Consider the following 26816-nt stretch of genomic DNA (forward strand, 5'->3'; position numbering starts at 1 on the left):
CAAGAGCATGGTCTGAGAAAAATGTTCTTCTTAAAGAGATCATTTCTAAATTGTAGTAGGGAAAATTCGAGTTTGCCATATCTTTATAGAAAATCATGTTGAATTACTGACAATGAGCTAAATCAGGGAAAATGGGATTCCTACCACACTTCAAAGGTGGGGTATAACTGATTTAGGAGTTAACCCAGTTGCAGGTCAAAGACAGCTGGATCAGATTCTAACTCAGCTGGAAAGAGCGGTAAGAACTGTATTTTCAGACTGCATCATATGAGAAAATATAACTTTACCAAATATATTCCAAACAGAAACCATCTGTAACAATCTAAATGCCTTACTACAGTCTTCACTGGGTTTTCCAAATGCCAATTCCTATTGCCTCAAGAGTGATGGAGAGTTCCCTGTATTGGAGCTTAGTTTTATTCACACTCTGCATCCAGGAGTACTAAGGAACTGCAGGAGTACCCTAGAGCATCAGACTATTAATGTGTGCCATCAGACCAGTCAGAGGCCATGAGTGCCAGGTCTCATGGTGGTATGTCATACCGATACAAAGTAAACAGATGGTGCCTCAAGGATAATACTCACTCTTGGTTAGAAGATGGAACAATCAGAAAAAAGCAAAATTGGGTAATAGGAGCAAGACAAAATGAGTGAGGAGAACAAGTTCTGCATGGTTCCCTATGTCTTTATGTAATACAACACATCTGCATATTAACATGAAATAACAGCTCTGGATGCATTTATGTTTTCCTCCCTCTCTAGTTTTATCCTAATTTCCCTGTCCCTCTCTGACATATGTTGCAATCCTATTGTGAAACCAGTCATTTTCTGAAATGTCTGAAAAATAGCAGGTGGGCATGACATGAAATGACTAAACACCAATCATTTAGGACTGGCTCCAAAGGAGATGTAAATTTCACATTAAAAAAAAAGGGGGGGGGGGGGGGGAGGAAAAAGGACAGGAAACAATGCAGTCTTTTCTATTTACTTTGAAGATCACACATACCCTGAAACTAGCATCACTGCATCCTTCTGGACCCCTGACTGGACAACCCCTACTCTTGCCCCTCATTGCTACTGGGAGCGTGGCTGGTGCCAGGGCAATGCCAGAGAGGTGTCTCTGCTGCTCTGTGGAGCCAGCACGACATGCAGAGCTTGACAGAACCAGCACGATACACAGAGCAAAACGTTTTGTCAGTGTGCAACTGCGCTGCCAGTACTGCAAGCTGAGAACCTCAGCCTTGGCTGCCCTCTCCCCTGACTTACTCCTCAAAGCCCAGATTTAACCCTTGTGTTTGGCTTGTCTGCTTTTTACAGAGCTCTCTTTCCTTTCAGTTTCTGAAACCACACCATCTTCTGTGTTTATTCTTGAAGTCATGCAAGAGCACATGTCCAGTCACAGAATAGGCCTGTCTTCACAGCTGCCAAAGTGAGAGGTGCAGCAATTACATTCTGTGTTTGCTTGGTAATGTTGGCACCTGCTTCTCTTACATTTCTTCAGGCCACTGCAGCTCTGTTTTAGAAAGCCCCCAGGTGAGCACTCCCACTCCCCGTGGGCGTGCGAGCACAGCGAGTAACAGCAGCACAGGCTCATCTCTGCAAACACCCTCTTCAGCTGAGGGCTGTGGAGGACACAGGGCAAACCTGTTCCTAGGCCACTTCCCACAGATTTCCTTTGGTTCTCATCAGCTGTGTCTTACCACGTAGCCTACCTATGGCATCCATGCTGGGCAGGACATCAGCAGTGTTTAAAAGGCTCTTACAAAGGGGCCGCAACGATGCCTGGAGTTTGGTCTGTGCCAGGCAGAAAAGCGACAGAGATCTCTTATCTCCCTGTGCCCTGCCTGGATCCAGCAGTACTTGCAGAGATGGCATCTTAGGGCTCAGGCCAGCCACCCCGGGGACTTCTCAGTGCAGCGAGCTGTCAGAGCATGCCCAGGGCAGACACCTGGACCATTTTCCTCAGGGCTGACCGCACCAGAGGTCTCTGGTGCAGTGGTCTTGTACGGCCTTGATCTGTCACCACTTATTGCCAGAAAAAAGCTTTCCTCATTGTGCTTGCCAAGCTCAGGCAGATGATCAGACAGAAGTGGATACAATAAAGGAGCACAAGGACTAGAAATATGTTTGAAGTTCCCAGGTGGGAAACCAGCAAAGCAGAGCCCATCTGAGGCCTCAGCCAGCCTTGAAAGGAACAACCAACTATGCAGCACAGAACTCCCTTTGCAACACTCACGTCCGCGCAGTGAAGGATTTGCTGGGAGCGGAATTTCACAAAGATTTTCCTTGAAATGTGTTATGTGTTGGTATTCCTCTTACCTATGTGACACAAGGTAAACTGATTTATAGTTGGATCTGTTCATTATTAGAGAAAATTTTCCAAATTCCTGGTCTGCAGAAGTTGCCATCTCTACAAATTAGGCCACTGTAAGGCATTGCATTTTTTCTGTCCAAACTTTTTTTGGAGTTCATCTGTCAGCGATAAATGGCTATTGATTCAAGGTAACAAAATTCTGAGGAGTGGTGTATCACAACATAGCTGCAACAGAAAAGCTCATCATATTATGTGATGAGAAAACTTCGGGGCATTTCATGAAGCAACCAAGTGGAAGAGCCAAAGGGTGTAACAGAACGCCTATAATTCCAGTCATTTTGTGAAAACATCCAAACTTTCATTCTAAATAAAATACAAACGCCTAATCAGACTTACAAATACTCTATCTTTTAACTCCAATGCTTTATGCTCCTATGACAGATTCTAAGATTATATAACTTGTCAAGTAACATAGTCCTTATATTTGTCACACCACACCTGGTTTTCTGTACTAGCAGATGTCATGCAAGTATCAAAAGATATGCATGAGGAAAAGAGCCCAGCCTAAAATGCCATCAGTGGGAAGATCAGCATAGCATAGTTAAATCTTCTGAGCTGGAAAAAAAGGCGATCTCCAGAGGTGCTTTCTTGCAAGGAAGCCCTCAGGATTTGCAGTGTGTAAGGACAGTGCTCTTGGAGATGTTTGTATCACCTTACTTTGTATCCAGCCCCAAAGAATCTTTGTTCAAAGACAGGAGTAATCACAAAGGAGTTTGTTTTGGTTTTAGATACTTGACCAGTATGTGAAATATACTGTGTCTAATTGTACATGAAGAAGGGCATAGTTAGGGATTTTCTGTAAGTGCTATCAGTGTTAAGCACCTGTCAGTTGAGGGACAAGAAACTGAATACACAGGGGAATCACGATCCACTACTGAGGAACATTTTTACATTTTTCTTCCTAAATCCTTCAGTTCCTAATTCAGGCACCGGCAATGCTGTTACCCTGGAAATCTCCACACTGTAGTCAGCACTGCATGGCATTCACTGCTTTGTATTCCCACTCCTGTTTTTACCATCACTCCCGCCATTAGTTCACTCCTGTGCAGCTTCAGCCCTTCTGCTTTAGAGAGGAAGGAGCTACAGTAAGGACTCCACTCATCAGGACCTTTAAATTTTTCCTGCTATATTATAAAACTGTAAAACCCTAAATGGAATAGTTTGATGGAAGTGGCCAAGAAACCAGCATGTGTGCATATCCATGTGTCCATCAGATGGAAAGCTAGCAGTACCTGCAGCACCTTTGTAAATAATTTCCCTGGCAAGGAGTGGATATAGTTTCAGAAACTATGGCTTTTTTATTATTCCCTAATAAATGTTATAGAAACACAGCACCAATGGTCAGCCAGGCAGAACACACACCAGGACAGAATTTATGATTGAACAGGCAAACCAAGCAGCACTTACATGTCTGAGTTTACAAATCTGCTCAAGCACTGAGCAAGCAGTGTTACTCAAGCAAGAGTAACAACAACGAAGCCCATAAACAAGCTTTCTGATAGGGAGCAGGGCAGAGAAAAGAAAGGAGGAGCTTTTGCTGTCTTGTGGGGAAGAAAGGACATAAAAACCACATGCTCTTGCCAGGAGTTAACGCAAAGCCAGCTGTGAACTGCCATGACTCCTTTGACAGAACAGAGTTGCAAAGAGGCCTTGAACTAGAAGCTAATCAGCAAAATATGACCTGCATGCTCATGTTGTTGACCCAAGAACTCGCACACCAACACATAACTCAGAGATGTTAAAGGTTGCTTAATTAAGGAACGGCACGTTTGTGGCTCACTTATTCCAGCCAACAGGAGAGGTTCCAGTTTGTAAAGCAGGCAGCTGAGATCCGGTCGAAGGGCAAGGCACACAGACAGCAAGAGGAGCTGAACTGTTGCAGGAGAAAATTGTACTATGCACAGCCACTTGCACAGATCAGCAGCTGGCTGAGAGTGGAAGTATCACAGTACGAAGCACCACCTACACAAGGCAATACAAAAAGCAAGGTGAAAAATACTTGGCATACAAGCAACAGAGGCAAGGAGCCTGAACAGCCTCCTCTGGTCAGAAGAGGCAGATGCAGGCATAAAGGCAGGGGAGAGTCATCCTGAACCAACTATAACTTATTGGAAGGCTTTCTTAACTCAGTGCTCCTGGGCTGTGATCCCTTCTTTGGGGCAACCCAGTCCTGGGACTACAATGCCAGGATTTTTTTCCCTCAGCAGCAGCAGCAGTTCCAGGTGTAAGCAATGGCAAGGATCCAGCACCAGCCAAGCCCCAGACACAGGCACCTCCCTGAAGCAAAGGAGCCCCAGCCCCAGGACACTGCACCAAAATGAGAAACCTGGGTCCAACTATCAGATCAGCCAGCACGCAATGGGAAAGGTGCCAGGTAAGTCTGCAGTAAGACACAGGTTACAGCAGGCAGCCCCAGCAACGAGGTTAGGAATGAGGGTAAATGGGAAGTGGAAACCACCAAGCCTGAGCACGTAGACAGGCAGTCTGTGGAAAATGCAAGGCCAGGGAAAACCACCCCAGCTACTCTGGGCTGGAGCCATCAAAAGAAGCATGATGCATCAGCAACATGAAAGCCCCGCAGGACACATGTCCTCAAATGAAACAGCAGTCAGTTCCCCCACCAGAAAGGAGAGGCAATCAAAAGTCTCCATGCTGGAAAGAACAGGAAGATTTAAAAGCCCATAACTGGGGCAGAGTGAAAGTCCACGTTCCTCAAGTCAAGATGGTGCCCAAATACCAAGCAATCAGCAGCAAAGAGAAGCCCAGAGCACCTCAAAAAGCAGAAAGGTGATTTAAGTGTATAGTTCTACTTTATTCCTTGTCTTCATTTAAATATTTAATCCTACTGTTAATAGTTTAATTATGAAAAACAACAGGGTTTCTGGAGAAGACACTGAATGAGGACAATGGTTCGATTTCTTATCTCTTCTACTGTCTTGAAATGTGTTTGGCAAATGCTTTTCTTTGCACTATTTCACCTGCTAAATTCAGCTATTCTTGCATACTCAGATAAGAGAAATTTCCAGTCAAGCTTTCCCTTACTGTGAGTTTTTACAGTGCATAACACAATGGGGCTTTGACCCTAACTTAGACCTCTAAGTGCTACTAAATTAAAAAATGGTCATCTGTGCATTTTACAATAAGTAAATGCATCCACTACTGCCAATGGAGCCTCATACTGTTGTAGAAAAAGTAGATCATTTTACCAAAGAAAGATTATTTGTAGCACAGGCAGAACCAGCCAGCTGATGTGACAGAACACCACAATACAGGGTCTATCACGATTACTTACATTAAAATGGTTATTATAGACTTATGAAAGAAACTGGAAGCAGATGCCTTATTCTGCTTCAACCACTGTGAGGCTAATGAGCCCAGACAAAGCAAAACGTGTTTGATTAAGGGTTAGTTTGTTATTAGTACTCTGTTGTTTCCAGAATTCTTCACTTACTCATGGCATTAATGTAACCTGTGTATTGAGGACTGTACATGATGATTTCCACTTAGATAAAGTGATCCCCAAAGTCTGTTTTGACTGCAGAATGGAAACTGTTGGTTTTAGCTAGTAATAGCTGAGCTGTAAGGAGGATGAGGAAAGCCACATTCCTGCAGGGCCAAGGGAACTTCTGGAGATACCAAGAAGACAGGGTACCAAGTACAAACAATAAGGGAACACAGTCAGGCTGAAGGCAGAGGCATCTGCGCGTTCCACCAGAAAGCAGATTGGGTGGTACTTCTACAGCTCCACTCACCTTGGTGGAGATCTCCTACATGAAGGTGTACAGTAGCACTTCAAAATACCTTTTTGGACTCCATAGAAAGCCAGCAGTATATGGAGTGAGGTGGCTAGCAGCATGTCTTTACCATGCAGTGCGGGAGCATGCATAGGGCTGCAGCCTTAAAGCCTGTACACAATGTATGGGACAGGCACCAGCATAACTTTCTCATCATGGCACTGGTCTCATTAGTCCTGCAGAGGGTTCTTGGGGCAGTGCCAGGCTGACACTGGATCCAGGGGGCAATTTGCTGCCTGTGCTGCAGGGCTGGTTGCACAGTGTACGGACATGTATTCAGTCCCTGAATCTGCACTACTGCTTTGAGTTTTGCCAATGGCTGCTCTCCTTTCAGGCTGTGGTGGCTTTCCCATGGCTTTCTGCATGAAGGAATCCCCAAAGTACCTTTTGAAACAGGGACCTAATCGCTATAAAGCAAATTGCTTTTAAAATCTCACTTTACATGTGTGAATCTTGGCCCAAATCTTGAAAATAATAAAATATTCCTAACAGTGCTAATTATTATTTTTCCACATACTTGTAGGAGACAGGGTACCAAGTACAAACAATAAGGGAACACAGTCAGGCTGAAGGCAGAGGCATCTGCGCATTCCACCCGAAGGCAGATTGGGTGGTACTTCTACAGCTCCACTCACCTTGGTGGAGATCTTCTACATGAAGGTGTACAGTAGCACTTCAAAATACCACCATGGGAAACAGGAAGATGGGTGAGGAAACAAATATGCAAAATAGGTAAGTGGAAACCAGATGAAAAAGCAGTATAAAAACACAGTATATCTGTGGTCTCCAATGTTTCTATTCCTCTTATCTATCTGTGACAAAAGGTAAACTGATTTATAGTTGGATCTGCTCATTATTAAAGAAATTTTACCAAATTCCTGGTCTGCAAAAATTACCATCTCTACAGATTAGTCCACTGTAAGGTATCACACTTTTTTCCCACTATGGAGTTCATTTGTCAGCGATAAATGGCTATTGATGCAAGGTAACAAATGCTCTACTCTTCCATGCCTTGCCTAGATCACAGGGTAGGTGACAGAAGAGGGGCAGGTGATAGGGATTATGGACTGCAGCAGGTCAGTGAGATCCCTTGATATGGCAGAAAGGGTATTTCCAGAATAACCAGAAATAAAAAGGGGATTTCTGACGTAGTGGATACCATTTCAAATCACTGTTGTATTTTTTTTTAAAAAAAAAATCAACCACACAAAACTCAAGAGACCTCAAGGTCTGCCAAGGATTGATTTGCTGTGTGACTGCAACCAAGTTCCTTCCCTTCCAGCTGCTTCTGTTTGCTTTGTCTTACCCATTTCACTCTTTGGGGCAGGGAATATTTCCTTGTCTGTGTTTTCACAGAAACTAGAGCAAGGGCACTCCAGCCTCAAGTGATATCCTTGCTGATATTTTAATAATGATACCTGAAGATTCATTTGGAGCAGATGGCCTCAAAGTCTGAGACTTCAAATAAGCAAGAAAGTTAAATGCTGGTTCTGGTTAAGAGCACTTTGACTAAATGTAGGACTCTGAATCCACAGGCAGCTCGACAGAACCAATTTAACCACTGGTAGCCCCTCAGGTGAGAAATGCAAGCTGCTTCCATAAAGTGGTTGCAGCAGTTCCTTCCACACAAAGCCTCCAGCTTTGCTGCCTAAAGTGACTCCTTACTAGTCTGCACAGGGCACCGCTGACCTACAGATGCTGCTGAGTCTAGGGGCCAGTGAGGCAGGAAAGTGACACTGAAGCTGATGGGTAGTAGAAAAGCTACAAGAAGAAAACAGAAACTAACATTTCAAGCAAGAATTTTTTAAAAAAATATTAAAGCAGGGAAATGACGGGAAACGCAACATTCCAAGGGACCCGTCAGGAGACAAGCAGAGAAAGTTCTTTTTTGCCAAATAGGTAAAAGAATAGTAACTATTTTGAAGTGGAGACTTAAATAATAATTCAACACATCATACATTCAGTTATTTCATGCAGTTGCCAAGCCCACTTATTTTATTACCAACAGAAAAGTGGTGGGATTTGCAGCACTTGCAAGTATAACATATCTTACCTTTAGAGTACAGTCATAGGGGTTTCTTTATTTGTGCCTCACGACTGATTCTTTAAAGTGTGTAATATATATAGTTACTCATTAAAAATGCTGGTTGACTAATGAACATATATGCAACAAGGGTCAGGGGAGGGAGGGAGAAAGAGATTTTACAGAGCAGTTGTCATTTTAGAATTAGCTTTCCCAGTCTAGGTTTATCTCCCTATTTTCAATAGATTTCCTTGTACACATCCCACTAGTTGCTCATTCCTAGTCCCAAAGCAAATTCTGTATCCATTTCACTTAATTGCTTCACATGTTTATTCATATCAATACTATTTTTTCACTTCTGACACTTTCTAAAACAATATTCATTGTTTCAAGGGATGTGAATTATACCATTCATTCTGCTGACCTTTACGAAAGTAAGAGGAACCTTCATTTTTACAAGTCTCCAATTAACATTCAAAATGTCTGTGCCGCAGTTCCTATAGCCATGTAAACGTGGCTGAGAAGATTAAATGGTATAGTTAATTTGCTGATTCCAGTGGAATCATTCAGACCTACTTAAGGTATCCACATTTAAATCAAATGATTCATACAGTGACAGTGAAAACCAGAGGAATTCCTAATTATTAGCTAAGTGCTGCAAAGTGTTAGTGGTAATGTAAAAAGATTATAGATTGTTTTAAAAGGAATTTTAGCTTGTCAGGTCAGCCTTTTTTTGCATTAAAGCACTGTAACAAACCACAACCAATAACTGTGCTTTATTAGCTACTTCTGGTTTTCAACCACTGCAGGTTTCAGTTCTCAGCCTCCTTCCTTGCCCCACAGATTGAGACCAACTAGATTGGATACTTCTGTCAGAATAGGAATTTACTTTTAGCTGCAGTTTCAAAATAGCCACTGTATTCTTTCATTTGTTTTGTTTGCTTTATTCTGAACTTCTTTCCTCGTTCTTCGGTGGGTCTGAAATGACCAGTTTTCCTACAAGTGGGTAGTCAGTCTCCGTCACATCTTATGGGATCATACCTGAAAACAGACAAATTGTTTCTGTACATACATATGGGGTCTTGCAATATCACTGAGAATATAAAATACTCTTCAATTTATACACCTTTTCTCACAAGCATCAAAATAAGAACACACTTCACTGCAATACTGAAAGTGATCAATAAACAGAGATTCGATTTCACCCTCTCCTGAACTGGTAAGAAGTAATTACAGCTAACTGTCCTTTCTTCATATCACACCACTTGGTCTCTGGAGGATCAGATAACCCTTTAGAGAATTATTTTTCTTTCCTGGAACGCTTTAAGCAAAGCTTCTAGGAGAAAGAGACTTGATATTAGTCAAGACTTACATCCATATCTCAAGCAGACAAACATCCTAGCTGGAAATTTGGCTGAAGTAGCTCACAAAAGCTGTGTCAATAATCAAACAGAAATCCCTGGACCCAGTGCAAAGGGTACAGCTGAAGCTGTGTGGCGTGCATTACACAGCCTCAGAGCAGATGCCTTAATGGTTCAGACGTTCGTGAGAAGATTGTGTTTATGTCCTCACAGTCTGGTGAAGACAGGCACCAACTTTCTTGTCCTGGCCCTTGTCAGCTCCCACACAGAGGTGGCATATTTATAGGCTGGTGTTGTGCTCAGCCTAACAGTAACAAGGCCAGGGAGCAGCAGCAGCCAGCGGTCAGACACACAGGCAGCCCGACGTTCCTGAAATCAAACCTACATGATCAGAAATCTCACTAATATGAAATCCCGCAAGAAGGATTATGAAGATGGCTGGGGTAAGACAGCTGTCACAATATTTACTTTACATATGAAATAAATAACTTCTTTGACATTTTTAAATCATAACAGTTTAATTTGATAATTGTAATTTATAATAAACATGCTGATAGAAGTTTGAGAACAGGATATTCACAGAAAGAATCGGGTTGCATGGGACATTACAGTTTCAATAGAAATAAAATGTTATTTAATGAATATAAAGTAAATCAAGTCGAATTACTACTGAAGCCACATACAGTGAGTTTCAGCAGAAAAAAAATTCCTAACTTCTTGGGGAAAAAAAGGCTTTTAAGGCATGTATAATGAGAACTCTAGCTTCTCCAGCACAGCCAGTTCTGGTTTAGTTTGTGCTAAACACATACATATATTTACAAAATAATACCTCTGTTGAATACAGATACATTAAAGAGAAGGGTGGGGGGGAAGTCTTTGAAATTAAGTACTCCAACTGAAATTGGTTTTGGCAGGAGGTAGGCAGGAAGCTTAAAAGTATAGAATATACCACACAAGTCGCATTTAATAAATTCCTTAAGTCTGGTATGCAGGTTTCAGTCAGTTCAGAACGTCAGCTGAGACAGACTCAGTTTGCTTCCTCCCACTTAGCCTTGATGAAAAAACATCAAGACAAACCATTTCCCTGCAGGAAAATTATCATATTGGTATATCTCTACAAAGACTGATTACTCTCTACTGAAAGAGTGTGTTACCACAGAATCAACCTCTTCTATTTAGGCTCATCAGAAAAGCATGCAGAAATCATAATAAGCACAAGCCAAATAATCCATGTAAAATTACCAAACTGAAGGAGTTTTCTCATATACAAATCTGATTTGCTTGAGATTTGAGAAGTTTCAGGTTTTTTGCTTTGAAATAACTTCTCAGCCAGGAAATAAGAGGGCCTATAAAAAACAGCACTTTTGCATATATATCTGTTACATGTATTTTGAAATACTTTACAGAGAAATCAAGACAAAAAGAAGTGTTAGTTCCAAATCAGCAGCAAGTATCTCTCACTTATTCATCAGTTTTAACATGTGTTTGGGGAAACATCCTTCTGAGACACACCAACACCTTCCCTCTTTCCCCTGCTTTTCTGCTCTTTAGAAGAAACTTCCACTCTTTTATGCCATTAGTAATGTTACTCCCAAGCATCTGAAAGATCAAATGGTCTCATGCCCCTTGATATGTATTTTCTTCTTTCATCCCACCCTGAATAAACAAATCCTTTGTCTGGTCTATAATATTCATGTTGCCTGAAGTTCTTACTTCAAATCTCCTCTTTAAGCACAGACACATTTTTTCTGGGTTTCGGGTCTTAAAATCTTTCACTTAACAAAGACCGAGAACAGGAGAAAGGAAAGAATAAAAGCTGGTTTGTTCCACTGTTGAAATCGCTCATACTCTGTTGCAAGAGGGTCTCCTGCCTAAGATATTTACCAATTCCAGATGTTTCCGTGAGAGGATTAATTCCCCACCCCGGCTCCCCAAAATGAACTTAATTGTTCTATAGTGCCCTGCAGGATATGGAGAGAGGAAAAAGGGGGTATTTTCTTCTTGACCCTTAGCTGCAAAACAATTTGTACCCTGAATTTTGGAACAGACAGCTTCTCCAGTGCTCCACAGTGTAAACACATGGGCTATTCTCTGTCTTCAGGCTCTCTCATTTCATTAAAGACATCACATTGGCTTTATTCCATGATAAAACATCAGTGAGTTCCTAAAATGCCCACTTGTGTTGGCTTCCCTCCTACATTTTCTTGCATATCAACATGCATTTGGAAGGTTTTTAAACATCAGGCATCTACAATTAACTTTGTAAAACAGTAAGAGCACAGTGAGACAAACAAAGTAGTATACGGACAATGTAAATCTGACTGGTAGAGCTAGCTGGCAATGCATAATGCATTTTTTCATCAGGTACACTCTAGAAATCTTACTCCATTTATTTCAAGAACACACTGTGAACTTATTGAATGTAGCATATATCTGGAGCCAGAATACACTTCAGGGATAACTTAATTAGCTGTGCTGTTCAAAGATACAGCTCAGTTCAACAGAACCTTATTTATAAAAAAAAAAAAAAAGGTGAAATTTAAGACACTAAAGGAAGGTAGCAGCATGCTTTGGTGCTGATATTTTTTCTTGTAACATATAAAGAGCATCATATGCTGTGATGTTATATAAGTGTTTAGCACCAGATAATGAACTGACGTGGTTGAGCTATCTTCAGTATTTTTAAAAACCCAACATTATTCCTCTACCTGCAATCTGTAAAACTTCTTAGCTACATATATTCCTTCCTGGGTTTCTTCAGCATACAGCTACCCTGTATCCCCAAGCAGGAATCACAAAACACACTGCAATCACCCAGGCTCCACAGGAATTCCCTCGCCCTCACAAATTCAAGCTACCCATTTGCAAATCAGGCACATTTTGAAGACCAAAAGGCGAGGTTATCACAAACAATAGGGGTAGTAAGAGCAGGCTTTAACTTCCTCAGTACAGGCTTTTCCTTTAAAAATTAACTTACATTCTACTTCCCAAATAAATAATCTTTAAGAAGCGTATATTAGGTTGTAGAACATGGCTGCTTTTACTGAATACATGCTTCTGGGAAAGTAGCTGCCCCAGCAAGCCACTTTTCAGACAGTTTCAATTTTCTCTCCCTCCCTCATCTGGCCTCCATTATTTCGAGGAATTTGTTTAAACAAATGCTGATCAGTAAGAGCTATTTACCCTAATTTCTCATGAATTAAGTGCAGAAGTATAATCAGTTAGAAACACTAAAGCACAGTGTAATTGAGTTATTTTATGTTCTTTTCCAAAAAAAGGGCCAACAGAAATAAAGAAACCTACAGACGGGATTGGAAAATAATTAGTGATTTTGGGTTCCCAAAAGGAAAAAGCTTAAAGAAGTCCATTATCATTTTTTCTCTGTAAATCATGTTCTTAGAAAATCCATCCAATTAGAAACATGCATCCAGGTGGAAACCCTTCTCTCTTCCAGATTTATAAATAAAAATGCATAGCTGGATCTAAATCTCTTTACCTTGCATCAGTAGAAACAGCTATTAGAAACAATTAATTAACAAATTAATGTTACAGCTCACCATTAATAGCATTTTTAGTCTTACATTCAGAAGTAACAGAGTAGCAGATTAGCATTCTGTTGCCAGCAGAGCACCAGAAAGCTCTTCAGAAGCAGTGTGAAATGTGAAACTTCACTTTTTTACCCAAGGGGTGTGGTGGTTCCCCCCACCCCATTCCTACACTGGTCAGTACTGCAGAAAAGATAAATGTGTAAGACACAGAATCACTATATTGATTAACTACAAGCAATCAGACTGCAACTTCCTCAGTATGTCGCCATTCTGCAACTGGGTACTTGGGTCCCAGCTCTGATCTCAGAAGTCAGGAGGAGAAATGTCATTAAACCCAGAGGAATTGCCTCAGCAGAAAACCCAACAGAAGAGCATCCCTCCCTTGGCACCTACAACTGCGGCCCCAGGTTGGGTGGTGAAGAACAGCTTCCCCTAGACTGGAGCACAGACTGCAAAGCAAGACAGTTTGGAGGGGAATGTGGGCTATTTTTATTGGCTATTTAATTTGGAGCCCTTATGTTTCATACTTTCAAGAAAACCTGAGTGTTTATATTTTCCTTGTATAAATGCAAGCTAAAATACACTATCACATGACACCAAGTCTCTGACATCATATAGATCATGTGAAGTAATGAGAGCTGTCAATGCTTGTGCTATATTTGTACAAAATTTTAAAATGGCCTTTTACAGAGACATCTCACATTTTCACTGCCACATGGCTCTTCTCCTTTTCCTTTTCTTTTATATATTCTAACATGTATAATTTACTTTCCTGTCTGAATAAATCCTAGCCTTTATTTAATCCTTCTGGTTGCCCCTATAAATAAGGACTTCATTCAAAGCAGCACAACCGTCTTTTTCTCCTTTACTTGTTCAAGAGCTGACTGTAACACCTAAATGACAGCATATAAGTTCCAAACTACCTACTTTTAACCTTGCACAAATTAAACAGAAAAACCTCCACCCTCATACATGTTTATTTTTCCCTCATGTAAGGCAAACCCATTCAGCCTGTGAACTATCAAACAAGCAGAGTTCCTTGGTTAAGGAAGAAAAGAAATAAAGTTGTATTGTGCTTTGCCAGGATGGCAAAGCAATGTGGTTCTCACCAATTCTAAAACTTAAAAGCATCTTACTATTCCTTGTATTAAGTTTTTCAGTGTTTTATGATCAGCTGTGGAAATTACTCGCCTGCATACTCATATTCATCTACATTTTCTTCCTGGGGCAGGACCATCTTTACAGTGAGTCCAGCAGAAGCACCACTTGAAGACTCCCTATACTGATTTTTAAAGAGAGTTTCACTTCCATTATGGCATATAAATCACCCTTCTATTCCCTAAACTACTCACATTGCTGTTTTATGTTCCAAAGGATATAACCAATAATAATTTGCTGCAAAATAGAAGAGATTTGAGTGAATTCAAACAAATACGTGCTCTAGCAAAAAATACAACTTTCTTTTCAGTTACACATATTAGGGAACATTTTCCCAATTGCCTGCAATTCCCCAGAGTTAGAAGACCTGTCCCAGAACAAGCCATGGATTCTCATCGCTGCTGGCAGGGTCATCATTGCTCTGCAGTCCTTAAAGAAGGTGGTTGGTGGAGAACAATCTAGACATGATGATCATTAAGGCTTTAAATCAAAAGATGTGGTGAGGAGATTTACTTAATTCAGTTGAGAAACTTCGGATGTCCATATCCATAATTAAATGGGTCTTGCCCTCATACATTTGCCTCCAGATAAAACATTGTCCTTAGCTCCATTTTGTACCACTGCAAAAAGCCCACTGCTGAGATCCCCTGAAATGCATTTCTCTGGACCCATCCTTTACAGTAAATCAGTCATGGGCTTCTTGGAGAAAGAGAAGGACATAGGAGTAACAGCAACATGCCATGAAAAATACTGGTATTATTCTAAAATGCAGTATTACAAAGGGCAGCACCTAGGCAGTATGCAACAGTGTTCCTTATATAAACAAGATCCTTAGTTAATACTTACATTCCTTCTTTCAGAAGTGTCTCAAGCTAAATAAATTAGGTGACATTGTTTCTTAAATTTGAACAAGCTAAAACTCACCTGCCCATATCTCTGAATTCACAGGGATCATGAAAATCCATTAGCTATGATATAGGAGAACTTTACAGATGTTGTATCTAGTTTGGAGCTCCACTTTTACTTTTGTGGTTTGATATACTGCTCCTGCAGCGCTCCCCTGCTTTCTAAATTGATTACATCACTGTGACTGATAGCAAAAGGGTTGGGACAGCAACACAGACACTAGTTAGACTGAGTAAAACTCACCAGAGGAACATTTTGTGACACACCAAATACTGACACTGAATGCATACTACATTGTGGTGCCAGTTAAAATTTTTCGAGTTGTATTTCTCAAAACTACACCTACAATAGCCCCATTTCCAGTTGAACAAACAAGTTGGGTGTCATAAAAAAGCCATTATGGGAATGATAAGAAGTGCAAGAAAAATATATTGCTTAGAAAAGCAAGAAACTGCCTCAGATTTGCAGGAAGTACTGCATAAGAGCACCTGAAGGGCAGATCATGAGGAAGAACAGCACTGCAGAGTCAGAATTTGTAGTATTTGTTTACCGCATTATTCACAAACAGCTGAACTGCAAAAGTCAGGGCACATCCAGGTTGTTGGGACAACGTTACAGAGGTTTCAAATGCCGCTTTTCCTCATCTAGAAGTTGCCGCTTCTCTCTAGAAGGTGAGAGGTAGCAGCTGATTGTATGATGGCTTCTGCTTTGCTATGACAAAAATAAAATTGGTTCTCCTAGTATACTGAAGATCAGGAGTTTGCCAGCACTACAGCCAGCACATCTTGGTGGAGCTGACAGTGACTGTTTCACAGCCTTTTCAGCCAGGAATAGAGATGTCCATCCAATCGTAAAATAGTTCTAGTTAGCATTTACCTAAATTTCATGAGATACAAGGAAAACCATCTGAGCATCAGTGTAACTCCACTCTTTCCCCAGGAGCATGCAAGCAGCAAACTACCTTCCTCTGCAGCAGGCAGATGGACACTGGTTTAAATGGCACGGCTCTTACTGTAGTTCTAACCTGCCGTGTGAATTTAACAGCACGCTTATAGCTACCTCTGCTGGAGCTTTGTGTTTAGCTTAACCTGCAGGTTATGTGGTTTGTGGTGTGTTTTCTAGTCGGTCTCGTACGCCAGCTCCAGGAGGCAGTTTGGTGGAAACCGCTAACAGCAGATGTTGCCAGTGACCAGGTATACAGGAGAAACCCCTGCAGCCGGGGAGGGCGTACCAGGGGGGAACTGCCGGGGGAGAAGACATGAGCAGGACGGGTTGAAACCACATCCCAGATTACTGATGAAGAGACAGTCTGAAGGAACAAATTTCCAACAAAAACACAGCAATACAGAACTGGCAGGAGCCCCCAGTGTCATCCAGTCAAACTCAGCTACGGTAAGAGGCACCACAGAACACCACGCCGCTGAGAAGTCTCAGGTTGTCTGCTTGCCATGCCACCACATATGTGTAATAAAATCATAGAAAGATAGGGATAGGGGGCACATCCACAGGCCATCTAGTGTCCCTTCCCTCCCCCAAGGAAGGATCCATGCACTCAGACCACATCTGGCAGATGTTTGTCAAACCCTCTTTTAAGACTCCTGTGAAGGAGATGCTATGGCAGGAGAAGCAGAACAGTTGGCATAGTAGTGTTCCCATGCAAGCAACCACTCTCTCCCAGCCAAAAGTTCTGGGCTCCAAACCTGAACAACAGGATGAGCATTTCGGAAGGCACATTGAGAGATACCTTCAGGGATGTTCCAGTTCTCAGTGGTGGCATTTCCCCCCCTTTCTTTTTCAGCCAAATAAGAATTCTCTTGTTAGTGCTCAGAGATTTCAGAACTCAATTCCTGTTTTCTAGCAGGAAACTAAAGTTTTTGGCGGCTTTCCTTCAAACTCTGAGCTGAAGTTTCTCAAAATCTAGCATTTATTTCATGGGAAGTTCCGTCTTTTTCAGTGACGTTGTATTCTAAAAGGGAAAGGAAGAGAGGGTTTCCACATTTTCCCATAGAACAAAAACTTTGAAATTTGTTTCTTTAAAAGAGAATAAGTAGGAATTTTCAAGCATTTTTTAGAAATTCTCTATCACTTTAACGTCACAGCACTCTCCAAACAATCAAGCTTCAACAATGTCTTTTACCATCACACTCTTCATATTAGTCCCTCTGCTGCCCTCTCCACATCTCATCCAGGGCCCGCTCTCTCTTCTTCTTCTTCCTCGACTGCTCTCTCTTCGTTGGCTCTCAACCACTTAACCAGAACCAGCCACAGCTGCACCTGATCTACATTGGCCAACCTGCCGCCCCTGAAGCCAACCCACAGCTGTATATTGTCAATGCTAATTAACCCAGCTTCATTCTTCTACAACTTAATTCATATATACTGTTCTCATATTACTTCTTGATATGCCAGGAACTGACTATAACTCACATTAATTCATAAAAAAATTAATTTTTATTCAGTTTTGAAAATCATTAATGACAGTAGTTTCTGAAGGTTTCGCACTTCTTTCTACACAAAACTTCTTTCTCTGTGCTGAAAGTTTCATCACATTTTTACTAACAGAGCATATATAAAAGATGAAATAAAATTTCAAGAAAATATGCAATTTATTTTTGCACCTTTTTATTTTTTTGAAACATTTTCTGAAATGGAAAAATGTTTTTTAAATTCTTTGTGAAATTTCTTTGCTGTGCTATGCAGGCATATTTCTACATAAAAAAATTCATCGGATTTCTTTGACAAACACTTATCCACTTAATTGCATTGGGATTTTCATGAGGAGGGCCTCTAAAAACCTCACTGGAATTTGGTTTCCTCTGTATACTTCCTTTTGGGAGCTTCAGCATATATACTTTCCTAGCACGGACTTCTCCTTCTAAAATTAACCTGTTTTCCATTTCTCAGCTAAATAAACCATTAAGAGACATATATTAGGTTGCAGCAAGTGGTTGCTTTTATTGAAAATACACATCCAGGAAAGGTGCCCCACCAAGTCCCTTTACAACAGTTTCAATTCTCTGTCTCTCATTCATTTTATGAGGAATTTGTTTCTGTGAATGTAAGTAGTAAAAGCTATTTAACTTATTTACTCCTTATCTTTCATGGGGTTACCCCTGAGGAACTGCAACCCAAGTATGGCCCACACCAGGCAGGCACACTAAGAAGGACAGCAGCAGGAAAATTTGAAGATGCAAAAAGCAGCCAAAAGAAACAGTTATGCACATGGCCTCAGCCCTCCCGCAATGCCCAGCACCTTGCTGCAGGGACTGGGGTGGGCTGAGGGTAACCCACGGCAAAAATGCAGGGCGGTGAGACTGAAAAGGAGGCACAATAGGTGTTTGGTTTCTGCTGAGCTTGGGGAAGGGGAAGGAAAGCTGTTTCCTGAAGTTTTTGTTTGATTGAGTTTTTCCTCCTTTTTTTTCAACACCAGAACTGGGGTGATCAGAAGCTTGTGTTAATTGGCAATAAATTCAATTAAATAAAAATTCCCGGAGTAGGAATTGTTTTGTCTGTAACAACTGCCTCAGTTATGCTTCTCTGCCTGCATTTGAATTTATGACAAAATAAAATCAGCCTTACAAGCACAATAACAAAACAAGCCATAATTTCACTAAGTAAACACTCACCACTCTGCTAATAATGCTAATATGTATGTGTTAAAATGAAGATCCTAGAGCTTTTACAGAAATGTAATTCACATCTACCTAGTATAAACATCAGACTTTTTATACCATGACAAATCAAAATGCACGGGATGCTTATTCTTAGAACAAACAGGTACTCAACATTTCTATCACAGATGATTAAACAAAATACTAGATCTAAGCTTGTCCTATATTCATGTGAAATTATTTTTAAGATTTAAAACAGTATTTTCTTACAGACAGAGCTCCTTTTCCTACTTCTCTGCTTCCTGACTTGGCATTAATTCATGACCAAAGTAGCACAACCAACAGCAGGAGCTTGGCATACGCCTGCTCTGACTGGAGGCACATGCACTACTGAAGTCCGAACTTCCTAAATACCAACTTTCACTTAAGGGATCCTGATGGTCTAAAGTACGTATTTGGTATGTCAGAAAATCAGGCTGCCTCGCACGGTCACATCGAAGACTTTAAAGATTTTCTGTCATCTCAGATCATCTCCCACAGAAGGCTGTCATGGGCAGCTATGTACAAACTGAACCAAAGCTGCAGTCTCCAAGGCTGACCACCTGCAATGGCTTACATGCTTACAGGAATGAGGCAGGCAGAGTGGAGTGAAGGACATCAAAACCTCAGCCTGTAGGACAGCAAAAACCTATGCATTTTATCACAGTTGCAAAGCACTGATCCAGGCAGGATCCTAAGGTATGCAATAGGCCCCATTCCCATCTCGCTCCTGGATATTTTACAAAGGCAGAACCTGTGTGAAGAAATGTTTTAGCTGAAATTTAAAATCACACTGGTTCCAGATCTGGAACAGAAAACAGGATTTCTCCACTGCCTCACAAAAGGTCAGAAATTATTCTGCACAAGACAACTCCTCAAGCTGGAAAATCAGATTTCTTTTCACTACAGGAGCATGAATAAGAGGGAAAAAGCCTGTCTTCCCTGGCAGATCCAGACAGAAGGAAGGGGAAGGCTATTCACGCAAGTCACCTTCTATGCACCAGGCTGTAGAACATGGCGCAGCTAGATGAGAAGGGGCCATGCGCCCAGGTAAATTGGGAAAATGCCTCAGCAGCCATCCTGGTGTGGGTCAGGAGCAATGCCTTGCACTGCTGAGCAGGGAGTCAGGACACACGCAAACACAGGGTGCAGCGGGGCACACGGGTCAGTGCAACGGAGGGGCTGCACTTCCATTAACCAGTGGTACAAAACCAAACAACCACCCTGAGCGTCAAGCTTGAGCCTGAGCTGAGGAAGCATTCATGCCCATCACGTACAACTGTTTGTGACTTTTCCTCTGAACCTGAGCTCATCTAAAAGGAAGAAACTTCAAATCTTAGTTCTCTGTATCTAGAGAGAAAAAGGGAGGTAGCAAAGAGAAGAAAGCAGATATTAACATGTCAGAGAAATCTCTTCAACTTTCATACGAACTCCTTTATGCATTTTTCGAAAGAACATTTTGTTAGTTAACCGAGGGGTTTCCTACCCATTTTACTGTGTTCTCATGTTTGTTTCTTGTGTTTTGGATTGTACAAAAGTAAATTCTGCTTCCTCAGCCAGTGAGGAATTAACAGATATCATAAATTAAGTCCTGAAGTTTGTTATTTTCTCATTCTTGTTATCAGCTTGGTATCTTCCCTCCCTCCTCCCATCTTCCAGGTTTATGAAGGAGGCCGCTAAGTGGCAGCCCAGTACCAAAAACAGAGGGATGACAGGGTAAACAGTGTCCCTGTGTACATTTATCACCACATTAAATAGATAGGGAGCAAATACTCAACTCCTTTTGCTGTGATCACAGTAACCAACAGTGACAGAGACACGATTACTTGCACTGTTACTGAAGAAGCACACTCCATGCAGCTGCAGTCAAATGCTGTGCTAAGGATCTTCTCTCAGTCACCTGTCCCGGGAAATACTGTGCAGAATAACAGATCTGATAAAACTGCTTTGCGAAGTTCAACTTGAAATTCTCTTTCTTAGTATCATTCCTTTTTTTTAATGTGTTATTTCCATATTGTGAATTCCCCATATTTCAGTATAGGATTTTTATAGAAAGGTGAGTAACATACTGACTCTTACATAGCCACGAATTAACTTCTAGTACCTTCCACTACCCCGTATGACAAGCACTGCACCTGATATGATGGTAACTTTAAAAAATAAACAAGTCCACAAAAAAACCACCAAAAAACAAGTCCACAAAACCCAAAAACTACATTTGTGAAGGAGACTTATGCAGGGAAAGCACCAGAATCAGTGTCAGACAGAGTATTAGCATAATAGTTCAATTAAAAGACCCAAAAGTGTACCTGTGTATTCTCAGTTCTGAAGTGTGAATGATGATTTCCCTTTGGAAAATTCTGAAAGAAACAGCCTGAGCTGCAAATCCAGGTGCCCTGCATCATACCTCCCTCTACGTTCTGTACAAACAAGCAAGTGTATGAAAATAGAGCTTTTTTTCTCATTGCAGATATGCCCTGATATGACTTTAGCCTCTTTAGCTGTGATCTCACCTTACCTGGGTGAGTAGATATACATGTCTGATCACTGTTTTGATGGAGACAGCCAAGGAAAACATCAGCTTGTACCACAGCTCTGTGGCTGATTCAGTGCATGGCACTCTCTCTTCTGAGTCAGCACCGAGTCACCGGTGGGGCCTAGCGCTAAGGGACATGGTATTTCCAAAGAAACCGTGTTTCCATTAAAATACAAACTAAGATCCAGTTGAGGACTAAACACAGTTCTTGCCAGCCAGGACAACAAGCACAACAGCTTTCCATGTGCAAAACTTCAGAAAGCCAGAGAGTCTTATTTCCTGTCCGACAGAGAAACTAGATGATTTCATCCAATTATGAAAAATAAAACCCTCACATCAAGCAGTGGCACTGCTCTGGCTTCCCGGGGGACCAGTCTCCTCACCACATCTGCACGCAGAGAATTAGACCTCTAGTCTTACTCCTCCCACTCACATTTGCCTTACCAAGCAGAGACATATATAGGCCTTATACTCCACCACATCTCCTCTTCCCTCCCTGCAAAAAGGAGCTGGAAGCACTGGACGCTTGGCTGTATTGGGTCTGGCTGAGATGGAGTTAATCTTCCCCACAGCAGCCCTCACAGTGCTGTGCTTTGTACTGGTAGCTAGAAAGGTGTTAGTAACACACCAGTGGTTTTGCTACTGCTGAACAGCGCTTGCACAGCATCAAGGCTGTCTCTCCAACATTCCTCCCCCTCCAGTAGGTTGGGGTGGGCAAGATCTTGGGAGGGGACATAGCCAGGAGAGCTGACCCAAACTGACCAAAGGGATATTCCATACCATGTGATGTCTGCTCAGATATAAAAGCTAAGATAAAGTAGGAGGAAGGGGAGGCATTTGTTATTTAAGATATTTGTCTTCCAAAGCAACCACTACCTGCACCAAAGCCCTGCTTCCTGGGAACTGGCCGGACATCACCTGCTGATGGGAAGTAGAGAATAAAATCTTTTGTTTTCTGTTGCTTCCACATGCATGACCTTTGCTTTTGCTTTATTAAACTGCCTTTATCTTGACCTATGAGGTGAAGGTTTTTTCCATCTCATTTTCTTCCCTCCTTTCCTACTGAGGAGGGGAGGATAGAGCACCTGGCATCCAGCCAAGGTCAACCCACCTCAGTGGCCCTAGCTTAATGGCATTCAGGTGCAGAGGAATGCAACGCGATGTAAACCCAGTTTTCCTCTTGAAGAGCCTACAGCCGCAGTAACAGGGCGTGATCTGATGTGAGGGTAATGGTAGGAAATGCTGCAGTCTTCATGGCTCACTCAATAGTTAAACACTTTCCTGCCTTACCACACACTGGTGTTCCTACAGAGAGCTTCCCGATGAAGCACAGGGTGAAAAGGTCTCCATCTACAAACTCCTGCAAGAGTGCATTTGTGTTTAAAAACATGTGTGAAAAATGCATTTTTTTGTTGGAGTTCAGATTCCTAAACACTGAGTAGTACATCAGACCCACAGGCTTTTGTCCATTATATATGCCAGAACACCAGAGGAGAAATTGCTTTAGCTGTTTTCTGGTGCCCAGGGCCAGGCACTCCATTTTGGCCCTGATTTCACCTAAACCCTCCCATGCACTCTCCTCTGGAATACCCAGCGGAAGATCTGGTGGGGTTGGCCACAGGCCACGCTGCCTCACTCAGCCCCAGACCCTCCTGCTTTTCACCACCACTCTGTCCCTCCTGTGGTGGGCACCGCTCCATCACCAGCACAGCCTGCCCACGCCAGTACCATAGGAGCTTGCCCAATAGCCTCTGAAACATTGTCAGGTCTCTGGGTGGTCCCCAGAAAAGCATAGCTCACAGGCTGCAGAAAGGGCAGTCAGTGCTCAGGACTCTGTGACCCGGTACTAGTAACCAACTCTTAAATCCAAAGCAGAAACCAGATTCCTCAAGTTTTCCAGCTGTAAGCGCCACGGTAGCAAGCATACAATTAGAAGGTTTTTTTAAAAGAACAAATTCCACAGGGAAATGCATAGGACTCACAGCTATCATGTTAATTTGTTGAAACTCTGAAAAGATGAAGAGGGTACAGATGTTCTCACCATAGATGGCTTCTGCTTCTGCTTTGTCTGATGGCAGCCTTCACCTGCACGGTAGGGAAGTATCCCGATGGTCTGCTCATTCCAGTGCTAGCTTTAGGCTGACAGATAACTACGCAAAAGTCTTTAAGGAGACTTCTAGGTCATCCATAGGCCCCATTTTAGAGGTCTGGTGTGGTTGCCTAACTGTACGCTAGATTGTCATATATTTACATATATTTACAAAGTACATGTGGCTTTCTCACCAGTACAGCTAGGACTGACTGAAAAGCACGCTCACTAATTTCTAATTTTAACTCAGTGAAACGTTTTTCCATAGGAAAACGCCAATTCCCGAAAAATATGCATATATATTCTGCAGGAACAGATTGATTGAATCAAATCTTCTAACAGCGACCAGACACACTTCCTAGGGAAACCTGGCTGGTTTCCTGCTAGCTTGCTGGCCTCCCTGGAAGCCTCCCTGGTGAGCAGCATGTCTGGGCTCGTGGGCTCCCTGCTGTGATCGTCATGGGGAGCCCTGTCCTTTCCTATTTAAAATTTTGAAATAAAATCTTTCTTCCGTTAATTAAATGAAATTTCATATTCCTGCTCTGTGGGAAGTGAAAAATTTCAAGATATTTAATTTCAATACAGAGAGAATGTGAGAGTGGCCATAAACTTGGCCATTTCTCCCACTGCAGGAATTTGAGGTTCTGACAAGCCCTTCTCACACATCAGTGCTTACTCCATTGCCCACTTCTGGCTGGGTAAAGAGAACTGGTGGAAAACCAAACGTGATAAATTAACATTTGCAAAAAATTAAACTAACCAAATGTTATGAGTTTAACAACAAACGGGAGCCTAGATTCCCAGGAGACCAACCATGGAGAGCAGCTGGCAATAAAACTTGATTGCATGTGGAAGTGGTTAGGAAAACAAAACAAAACAAAAATACAACTCCAGCACGCAAATTCAAACTTTTATTTTCACCCAGGCCTTGGGAAAGAGAAAAATAATCAAGTGGTGAAAAGACCAACTCAGTTTTTATACAGCGCTTTCAATCTGTGAATCCTGGGAAGTTTAATAAAGAAGGTCCCCTTTTACAAATCCAGTACACACAAAAAATAAATGAAGACTATCAGGCCAGTGACAGGTATGTAATTCAGGTTTCCTAGCCACAGCCTCGCACCCAACCTTCAATCGTTTATCAAGGTGAGTTTCAGATCCAGAGCATAAACGTTTTGCTCTTCTTCTTCGTGGTCAGCCACTGCCTTGACCCCTGGACTGTTCTGCTCCCACTGCCAACAGGCAGAACAGCCGCTGATGTTAGCAGGATTTTCAAATCCAGCAGGTTTTTTTCAGCTGGGCTGATACTAATATATTACCTTCTCCTTCCTAAAGCTAGTTATATGAACTCTTCCTCTTTAGGAACATCTCGTATGTCTGATATCTTCATCCATCCAGGTGAAGATGCAATCAAGATACGTACTTTTGGTCTTGTGTTAGCCTGTGCTCCAAGCACAGGTTTCCCACATGGGATAATGGCAGTGGTTTGAACTGCTAGAAACTCAGCAGATTCACTCGATTTCCTGCCTTTTCCATTAAAGGGACAAATTTTCATGGGGCCTCAGCAACTGGTTCAGAGTATGCCATCTGTCTGGGCTGTGTACACATGCACACTCTTACACAGAGAGGTTTGTTTGCCCATCTCAGAGCACAGTCAGAAAGCCCAGTCTTCTCTGCCCTGGATCCTAAGGGAGCATTTGAGCTGCAAACATTAGAACATCTAGGCCAGCATGAGATAATGTTTTGGCTATTTGATTGTAGTAATTTACACAACAAGCCTATGATTCTTTTGTGGCTGGTGTTAACATTTCAGATTAGGGCTATAAAGTGTGTCGAGAGAAATGAACTAGACATCTGGTCATACTGTTGGAATTTATGTGGGAAGCAAAAGAAGCATCTGCAAACCACTGAAAAACAAACTTTAAACATGAAGAAAAGGAAAATAATGTATTTTAGCAGGTATGGACAGCAGGTAAGAGGAGGCTACTCCTGCTACATTTTCCACCACGCTACCTACTCCACTGCTAGGCAAGAAAATGCAAGGAGCATTTCCATGTGAAAAGATATGGAGGAATTAGCTAAACCACTCGTGGAGAGAACAGCATGATTAGATCTTGTATGGCAAGAAACAGACTTCCAAAACAGATTAAAACTGCTCTTAAAGACCAAAGCTCTGCCTTGACACAGCCTTGCTGCAAGCATGACGCATACACCCCCCCTTCTAACAAAGGCATTAGGGTAGGCATTGAAGGAAAGCTCAGTATCAAACATCAGCAAATTAATTTATATCCTGATTTTTTTCTGCATGGAGGGTCATCATTTCTCGGTTTTGTTGCTGCTGCCTCTTCTTTGATGCAATAGCTGGGAAACCTGTGGGAAAACAACCCAGGTTTTCTTAGTTCCAATTCAGCACCTGAGCCACCAGTTCATAATTCCTTTCTGCAAAGAAGAGTCAGTTACAGACACAAGAGACATGTTCCATATGAAAATCAAATCAGAGAAGAAACTCAACGGCTACAAATTTTGTTGCCAGAATTCTGTTTTTCATTTTTTGGTAATAGGGAGAATTTTGAAGGGAAGAAAATGTAGGGGATTACAATGACAGCATAGCTGCTCTTTTTTTTTTTTTTTTTTTTTTTTTTTTAATTCTCAGCATATTTAAAAGCTCGCAGTTCACACTGCTCACAGAAGCAGCAGTTCCAGCAGCAGAGACATCTTCCAGCCCTAGATGTTTATTATGGACATTACTTATTGTTTGACAAGAAAAAAGTCTTCCACTAGAGGACACGCTACCAATTCTAAATTTGTAGCTGCCTCTTAAAGGGAAGGAAGGGTTTCCCTGCAGTCCTAACTTTTTTAAATCAGAAGTCCTTACTTTTTTAAATTGGTAGTCCTACACATAACTGAGGCAGAGCAAATTAACGCAATCATTAAGACCTGTGCTTTGAATGGTGTGTTATTTTCATCTGCAAGGAAACATCTCCCACCTTTGGGAGTCACAGGTCTGAATTCATTCTTTTAAAGTTAAAACTCAACATGAACACCTTTCTCACAAAGTGGATTTGTAGATTTGATAGGCAATACAAATAATTCCCAGACAGAGAAAGGAACTGAACCTAAAATTTCTAGCACCTACAGGAATGCTTTGAGAATTGAGCAATCAACTCCAGCAAAAGCAGCCAGTAGCCCTGAACTTATAATGCCTGATCAAACTAAGAACCAAAAAATCCCAAAATGTAGGCAGTGGAACATCTTGTCTTGTAATGCAAAAAGTGAGTGCTTGGAAAACTTAATGTAAGAATCCTTTGAACCTTCATATTTTATGGGAGTATATATCTATATATCTACATATCTAAATATAATATTCATATATTCTTGCG

Source organism: Falco peregrinus, chromosome 4, assembly GCF_023634155.1.
Source record: "Falco peregrinus isolate bFalPer1 chromosome 4, bFalPer1.pri, whole genome shotgun sequence".
Lineage (NCBI taxonomy): Eukaryota > Metazoa > Chordata > Aves > Falconiformes > Falconidae > Falco > Falco peregrinus.